The sequence below is a fragment of the Lathyrus oleraceus genome, chromosome 7 (assembly GCF_024323335.1).
Source record: "Lathyrus oleraceus cultivar Zhongwan6 chromosome 7, CAAS_Psat_ZW6_1.0, whole genome shotgun sequence".
Lineage (NCBI taxonomy): Eukaryota > Viridiplantae > Streptophyta > Magnoliopsida > Fabales > Fabaceae > Lathyrus > Lathyrus oleraceus.
In genome coordinates, this window is record NC_066585.1 from 63,457,619 (window position 1) to 63,467,052 (window position 9,434).

The window sequence follows — 9,434 nt, forward strand, 5'->3', positions numbered from 1 at the left end:
CGAAACTGCGGCTACAGTATTCGGGTTTATGCACATATGCTCGACCTTAAGGGCTAATGCGTCCATTTTAGCTTGCATCATGTCTATAGAGCTTAGTTCATGCACTCCTCCTTGGGCTTCCTTCTTCTCAACTGTCGCTCTTCGATTCCCCATGATTGATGGTTTTGAGCCATATCTTCGATGAGGGCACTAGCTTCAGGATAAGGTTTGTTCATCAGCGCACCGCCTGCGGCAGCGTCGATGGTCATTTTTGTGTTATAGTGAAGTCCATTATAGAAGGTTTGAATGATTAACCAATTTTCTAAACCATGATGTGGGCATGCTCGTAACAACTCTTTATATCTCTCCCAAGCTTCGAACAACGATTCTCCTTGGTTTTGGGTAAATCTGGTTATATGGTTTCGAAGAACGGTGGTCTTACTCGGGGGAAAATATCTAGCAAGAAAAACTCTTCTAAGGTTATCCCAAGTCGTAATGGAATTGGGTGGAAGGGAATCTAACCATGATAGGGCTTTATCTCTGAGGGAAAAAGGAAATAATCTTAAACGTATTGCCTCAGGAGAAGCTCTATTGGTTTTAAAAGTGTCTGCTAATTAAAGAAATATTTTTAAATGTTGGTTTGGGTTCTCAGTAGCGAGACCTGCGAATTGTCTCTGTTGCACTAGTTGCAACAGGGATGGTTTAAGTTCAAAATTATTAGCTGGGATGGTTGGGTTTACTATACTAGAACTAGGTTCTTCATTAGATGGTTGAGAGAAATCTTTAAGAGGTCTTTGGTTTTGATCTTCGGCCATAGCTCTCTTAATTCTATGAAAGAATAAACGTGCGCGAGCGTAACGTTCAGGTTCCGCCAGAGGGTATACTAAGCTTAAACTTCCGGTGCTGCGAGTTCTTCGCATTGACCGGCGGGAAATAGCCTAAGTCTAAACGATATAACAACAGGAAAATAAATTTGACGAAATTGGTCTCCGGCAACGGCGCCAAAAACTTGATGCGTGCTTTTCGCAAGTATACGAACGCGTCAGAGTAATATAAAAGATTGTCGAATCCACAGAGACCAAGTGTCAATCTATCGTTATCTATTGTTATGGTGTTTATCAAAGGCAATCAAAATAGGTGTTTTTGGAGTGTGCAATGAAAAGTAAAGTGTTGAATAAAGATTAATTAATCAAGACAGGGTCGAATGTAATTCACGTAATCAATTAATAATCCAAGTACTTGCTAGTAGAGCTACATATGGGCAATGTTTCCTACTTTGAAAAGAACTAATTTAACAGGAACCGTCGCTTTCGCGTATTCAGAACCGAGTTGTACTCCCTAATCAAACCCTCTTATTGTCACTTATAAAAAGGCGCGCATTGCGTTAGAGTAGTAAACCTATTTTTAAGAAATATAGTATCTTGACTAAGTTGAAAAGTATTATAACCTGGATTTCTTAACCAAAAGAGATTCTTACGAACTAGACTCTAAACTTATAAACGCGTCCGAAAATAGTTTTAAAATCTCCTTTCTTCTTAAGTTAAAAACTCCTAATGAACTAAACAAAGCGCTTTCGCTGTTTTTGAAATAGTTAAAAACAATTAAGTTTAAATAGACGTTGGACGACTTTCGATCTTACCCAACAGAATTGAAGTGCGGGAAAACTAAAGTTGAAAGTTAAAATAGCCTTTAAGTGTTTCTACGAACAATTGTACGGATTATCGGTTCAATTACGATTCTTACATTCTAACCTTATAGATTTAGTTAGACATGGTAAAGTAAAAGTGCATTAATTTAAATAAAAGTAGTGCGAGTGCGGAAAGTAAATAAAAGTAGTGCGAGTGCGAGAAATAAATAAAAGTAGTGCGAGTGCGAGAAATAAATAAAGTAAAGCGAGTGCGAGAAATAAATAAACTAAAGCGAGTGCGAGAAATAAAAAAGTAAAGCGAGTGCGGGAAATAAATAAAGTAAAGCGAGTGCGGGAAATAAATAAAGTAAAGCGAGTGCGGGAAATAAATAAAGTAAAGCTAGTGCGGGAAATAAATAAAGTAAAGCGAGTGCGGGAAATAAATAAAGTAAAGCGAGTGCGGGAAAATAATTAAGATAAAGACAAGTAATAAAAACCTGCTCCAATCGGATGGTTGAATAAATTGCAAAGTGGAAATGAAAATGGCGGCAGGATTAACTTCCTTCCAAAGTTCTCCAAACTCGATTACAGACTATATCACAGACTTGAATACACAATTGTGGTAACACTCCAATGCGAAGCGATTACCACTTTAAAATACTGAATATATGCCTAAGTGAAACAAAGTTGCTCTGAGTTTGCCTCTGTTCTAAGTTTGGATGATTGTGAAAGTGATTTCGAGTTTCTATTTATAAGCAAGTAAAAAGATGGAAATGACAAGGATGCCCTTCAACTTGAAAATGGGATGGAAAATGTTTCCTCTTGTGGCGCCCGCCACAAGGCCATGGCGCCCGCCACAAGGCCAATCTGAGGCGCCTTAGTGGAAGTAGTGGGGAACGTGGCAGTTGAGGGAAGTTGAGCTTGGACACATCATGGCAGGGTCTATGGCGCCAACCATGGGGTAGGCCACAAGTACAAAATGCTGAATTTTAGGGTTTTTAGCTCTTTTTCACTCCTTTTCTCGATCGGGGCTCCGATTAAAGTAAAAACCTGAAAACAAAGGAAAACATAACAATAACACAACATAATAACAATAAAACAACTAGAATGCATGTGAAATCAGAATCGAAAATACGGTAAATTTCAGTGTTATCAACTAACTAAAATACCAAAAACATGTCTTTGCATTTGCCTAACTCTTCTGTAGGTAGGGCACATGATCACCTTTGATCTATCAAGTTCACATCTAGGGTTTGAGACCCTCATTGTTAAGATCTCAACCAAGGAATGATCCACAATAGCTCTAAGCATCATACATGAGTCCCCATGATCTTTACGTTTTATTTTGATCAAGCATTCTTCAAGAGTTTGGAATTGGTTTGCCTTGGAAACCCTAGTTCATCTGGGTATCTTGAGTAACTTCTACAACAAGCTTCTTCACCAATTGATCAAATACTTCAAGGGACACTTCAAAATTTATCATCTTATGAATATATTATCTCCCATGAGTCCACAATCAAGAGAATTGCAAATTAGCAAGGTGGTTGATGGTGGTTGACCAGAAGAATTCATTTGATCAAAACTCGGTTCCCCTAGACCCTATCTCCTACAATTTTCATCATATGAAAATTATTCCAAGAGCAACTTTACTCTAAATTATATTCCAAACAACTTTCATGTTGAGTTCTAGAGCTATTTTTTCTTGTAAAATCAATTTTTATGTTGAAACATTATAGGTCATTTTGTCTAAACCCTAATTTGAAAGTCAAATACCCAAGGATATAACTTGCTCAATTTTTATGATATGAAATATTTCCAAGTTGCACAGTCAAATTCAAGGTGTCTACTTCAACTTTGATGTTTCGAGGAAGAGCTAAATCAACTTTTATGAGCATGTGATATGAAGATACATTATAGATCATTTTGGACCAATACCATTGAACAAGTGATTTTCCTCAACTTCAAAAATGCATAACTCATTCATCCCAAATCCAAATGATGTCAAATTGGTGACCATTTTGAAGGTGTTTTAAAGGGATACAACTTTTATGAATGCACTTTTCTCATTTGGAGCTCACATAAAAAGTTAGCCAAGGTGGAACAATTGAACATATGGCTTAACACTTAGAAAATATTTTGACATGTTGAAATTTCCAAACTTCCACCTCAAAATTCAGCATGATACAAATTCCAAATGGAAAAGTGTTAAACATAAGAGTTGTTTCTCTTGATCTAACCTTTCCAAAGAGTCCAAATTCATTCATTTTGGACAAGGTTTGAGGGGTCTGCGCATAGCTTGAACATGGTTGTATCAGTTGGCAAGAATCATTCTTCAAACATCAATACACTCTTGCCTTGCAATCCAATTCTCATTCAGACTCAATCTCACTTGTATTTGGACCTAATTGAGTTGCTTCATGGGCCTGTACATGCCCATACAAGCATGCACTTCACATTGCCAAATTTGGAAACACTTTCAAGTGTGCAAATATCACTTGCATTTGCTATAAATAGAGGTCCATTACATCAGTTTTGAAGGACCTTGTGCGCCAGTTTTGCCTCCAACCTTTAAAACCCTCACCATTGAAAGGAAAACCTGGTAAATTTTACTTGAAATTTAAGTTTGAATCTCACTGTTTGGAGATTCAAAAACTCCAGGATCCAAAGCCTTGTATCATTCCTAATCCAATTCTGCAAGCTCCATAAGCAAGATCAAGCACGAATTGAAGCAAGAGAGATCAAGTTATGCACAACATTGAAGGTATTTTTCCAGATTTTTCTTCTCTTCGATTCTCTCTCAATTCTTATCAATTCTCTTGGATCCTTGGTTGTCTGAAGTCCTACCAATGTAGGCAAGAAGATTGAGTTTCTTTGAGGTCAAATCGAAGCAACTCAGTTCATACACCTCAAAATTCAACTCCATGTATATCTCAATATACTTGGAGTTAGGTTGAATTGAGGTTAGATTCATGATCTGCGCCATTTTTTCTTTAAGATCATGTCCTCTTTTTCATTTATGTGATGGTGATGAGCGAACCAATACGGCCAGGGTCATCGGAGAAGATGACCGGTGGTTTGCTCCGGCGATGTGATGGACATGTTATGAGCCATTAGATCATTTCATATTATTTTAATATTGAGCGCTCCTTTTGATTACCAGTTGTGTGGCACGCTGACTCAAGTGCACCACGGAACGCGCGTTTTCCACCACTTGATCTGCCACCTCAATTCATGAGGGAGATCAACTGGTCCGCATTTTTTCTGATTATTTGATTTTCATTTTATTTCATTTATTTTCATTAATTCATATTAAATTTAATATTGATCCAAAAACTATGAGAGTTTCACCAATTTTTTAAAATAAAATCCTCTTTCATTTTCTGAATTAAAATTATTTTTTAGATCATTATTAATATTTTTCATGATTTAATTTATTTTGTGAATATTTTTAATTGTTTTAAAATAATTTTAAGTTTCCAAAAATTCTGAAATTTTTTCTCCAAGGTCTTTTGACCTTGTTTGACCTATGATAAATCTCATGGACATTTCTTTGGTGTTTTGACGAGGTTTTAGGAAATTGACCAACCCTATTTAATTTAATGCATTATTTTAATTTTTTAATTAATTAAATGCCAAATTAATTGAGTATAACCATTTTAATTGACTTTGTGAGTTTGACTTGTGTTGTTGGGCCTTGGTCAAGGTTGATTTGACTTTGTTAGGTTAAGATCATTGGATTTAGGGGATTGATGGAATGTACATTCCATCTCCCAAAATGAATGAATGATCTTAACTTGGTAAAAGTCCTCCTTTGTCCAATTTATGTTTGACCCATTCCCCCTCCCTCTTCATCTCATTCCCCTTCTTTATGCATTCATGCCATGAACCTATAATATCTCTATATCCTAAGGCTAGTTGATTGCAAAATCCACATAAGTATGGATGAGATTAGGTCCCCCACTTTGCAAATTCTTTTGTGTGTGGTATGTTTCATGAGTATAGTTCATTATACTATGTCTCTAACATGCATTAACACCTAAATTCTATTGCCCGGCCTCAAATAGTTGTGACTTCTACATAAGTTCAATTACGATTGCTTAACATAGCGCTAAATTTTGATACAAAAGGCATATCATTCTAGTTAGTGAGATTGTAAGTCTCCTATCTTTCATGGTATTGTGTGGAAGCTTGGCCTTTTTTCCTTCCTTTGGAAGATGTCTTGGTTCAAGGATCCATGCTTGTGATAAGTGGGTTGAGTATTCTCCAAAGAATGACTTAAACAAAAAGACAAAGAAAAACCAATACTAACTTCTAATTCACTAACAACTAACATTTAATTTCAAGTCATTTACTTTTAATTCACTTTAATATTTAAGCATTATTCATTTGCCATTATTCATACCATTCAATTTGTTTACTTTAATGTCATTTGCACTTTGCCCACTTGGGCCATATTTTGTGATATTTTGTGTTTGTATATACTTCTTTGATTGTGTGGTCTTTTGACCTTAATGTACATAATAAGAACAAAAACCCTAAAAAAACATCTTGTGTGGACTGTTGGTTTGATCTGAGACTATTAGACTTAGAATTTAGGAAACATTCCTTATGCAAAGGACTTGGAGAATGCCAACTTTCATGAAACCAAGTGCTTGTGAAATGAACATTCATCTGATACAATATTGAAGATCCATTTGAGTTCATCTGCAACATGATCATTATGAAGCTGTTATTGTGAACCTGTGTCTCATGCCATCTTTGAAGTCATCTGATACATGGGAAATTTTAAAGAAGATCATGGAGTTTCTAAGCTCGGATATGGCTATCTTTATTTGATGCCTTGCTCTTAAACTTTCTATATTGTGTATTTCATTATTGCTTGACTCTAAAGTCCAAGGGAAATTTGGGTTTCTATATGACACTCTTGTCCATTGGATTGCAGCCCATTGGTCAGATCTTTTCAACTCTTAACTTTTAAATTTGTGCTTAGGATTAGTATCTTCATATCCTCCCCATTTCTTTAATTTCAAAATATCTCTCTCCTTTTAAAATCTTCTTTGCTTGTGTTTGTTGATTTCTAAACTTTGACCATATTGTAAACTAGCAACTTTGTCATTATGCCACTATATCTTCAAACTTTTTTATCAAACTTGTAAATAAATTTAACTATACTTGACTTAAATTTTTAAAATCCAAAAAGAACTAACACTCATCCAAACCATTTTAGGCCCCTTTTGCCTTTCAAGCTTAAATTTTGTTAAAAGCAATGCACCCACTTTGAAATTGTTACCACGAACTACGTGGTTTTGATCCCTTATTTTTATGTTGGTACGTAGGCACAAGTCTGAAGGTCTTGTCAAACACAAAAGTATAATTAATGAATTCTTTTCTCATCCCCCCATTCTATTTACTTGCAAACATCATTTATACAAAAACACATATGCACACAAGAAAGGGCTCCCTAGGAGTACCTAGGACACTTTGGGTGCTAACACCTTCCCTCTGTGTAACCAACCCCCTTACGTGTAATCTATGGCATTTTATTAGTTTTGATTTGAAAACTTCTTATCTTTTGGGTTTTGTTCGTACTTTTCCCTTTTCCCTTGGAAACAATAAAAGCGCGGTGGCGACTCTGGTTTTATTGACGTCTAGCTTATCCATAGCTTGATGGTCATGAATTTACCGCTACAACGTCCACCCAACTTCATGAAAAGACAACGAGAGCCATCTGGGAAGTCCAAGAAGGCAAAGAAGGCAAAATTGGGAGAAACTTCTAGGTCAAGACCTCCAGTCCCTCTGACTGACTCATCAAGTAAGTCTCTGTCGCCTTCCCGCTTTATCAATTTAAAGCAAATTACTTCTTCTCTTCCCAAACCACTCCTATCTACACCCAATCTGAAACCCCACCCTCTACCACTAAACCCTCTAACACTCCAACCTCATATCCACCATCTCCCCCACTTCAAAACTTCAACCTCTCCACCACTACCTTACCCGTTTCTGTAGCAAAAATGCTGAACAAATCCACCTCACCATCATCTTTTACACCTTCATCTCCACCCTACTACGTTCTCTCATCGGACTCTGACCTGTCTGACCCTCAATCCCCCACACTAGCTCAACTTCAGGCACGTGCTCTTGCCTTTCAACAACCACCTGAACCAGAAGTCAACACTCCTCCTCCTGAACAACAAAATCCACCCCCATCTTAACAAACACAAGCATCACCTTCTGAACAACCACAAACACCACCACCTGAACAACCCACACCACCACCCTATGATACTCCCACTATACCACCCTATGAAGACATCATCATCCCCACCTCTCAGACTCCCGCTAACACCACCCAAACTCCACCATCATCCCCATCCCCCAACCCCGAACCAGAACCTGCCTTCCCCACCTTAGAAGAAGCAATCACTTTATTTGCTAAGTCTTCAGTGGAGAAGATCAAGTCTCTGTCTGTAAACTCTGGCATTAATGATGACCCCTCTACAGTGAGGATTCACTGGAACAGAGTGATCAGATGAATGACCTCTCAAGCCTTCAAACTGAAAGGCCTCTCTGAACAAGTCCGCAACGACTTCGTCAGAGATGCTGGAGAAAGGCTAAAGGCACGTTTGGTCAGAGAGGCTGAGGAAAAGGCCAGAAGAGAAAGCTCGCATGGAAGAGGAGAAACGACTTAGAGAAGCTGAAGAAAAGGCTGCCGCTAAAGCTGCTGCTGCTGCGGCTATTACTGAAGCTGCTGCTGTTGCGGCTATTACTGAAGCTGAGGCAAAAGCAAAAGCCGACACTGAAGAAGAAACACACATAGCTGTAGAAGAAGCTGCAAAGGATACCGCTGATGCTCTAACTCAGAGGGAGCAATCAAACTCTGGCTTCACCCCTCTGGCCTTGAAAACTCTAGAAGAACTGCAGAAGGAGCAACAAGTTGTGCGAGCAAGATTGGATCACCAAGACTCTGTCAACAACAATATTCAGAACCTGCTGACTCAACTTTTCCGAAGGATGCCTCCGACTCCAAACCCTTAAGCACTTAGGCATTTTTTTATGTTTTCCTTATGTTTTGTGCTCTCTTTCTGAATTGCTGCCTATTTGTACATGTTTTTCTCATATATATGAATTCTATTTCTCGCCTTATTTTCTGTGTCTTTTTGAGTCTGACAAAAAGGGGGAGAACTAATACAGCTTGAAATTCTGGTATCAGATAAGAGATGTCAAAGGTAATGTCACGACACTAATATCTGAACAATACAAACAGGATAAAAGATAAAGAACAGTAATGCAAGAGACACAAGCAATTGTTAACCCAGTTCGGTGCAAACTTACCTACGTCTGGGGGCTACCAAGCCAGGAAGGAAATCCACTAAAATAGAATCAGTTCAAAGACTCTTAGTAAACAACACAAGTTACAGTCTTTTTCACCTAATCTCTACCCGTGTGACTTCTACCTAAGAACTCTTAGATTTGAGATCCCACTCACTCCCCCTCAATCACACCAGAGATATAAAACAAGAATTACAATGAAAATAAGACACTCTTTAAAGACACACACTTGATCTTACTTAACAACTTCAATCAAGTAGACACACACTCATGCTTAAAAGCTTTGAGTGACAAATTGCAACTCAAAAATCAGACCAATTCAATCATCTATGGATGAATTGAATGGCTTACAACTCACACGACCACAGAAGACTAAAACCCTTATTCTCTCTCAATATTTCGTTCGTTATTTCTTGTGTATCAAATCAGGTTTTCCATGTCCTTTTTATTGAAGCAATTGGCTGGGCTTGGACATCATAAAACCCTAAAACTATTTTCC

General features: G+C 37.6%; 1 non-coding gene across 1 annotated transcript; it reads left to right on the plus strand.

Annotated features, from left to right (window-relative positions):
- Positions 1-303: 303 nt before the first annotated feature.
- LOC127108853 (small nucleolar RNA R71) lies at positions 304-410 on the plus strand. Its single transcript, XR_007796358.1, has one exon. It is a non-coding gene; the product is annotated as a small nucleolar RNA R71 (small nucleolar RNA).
- The last annotated feature ends 9,024 nt before the right edge of the window (positions 411-9,434 follow it).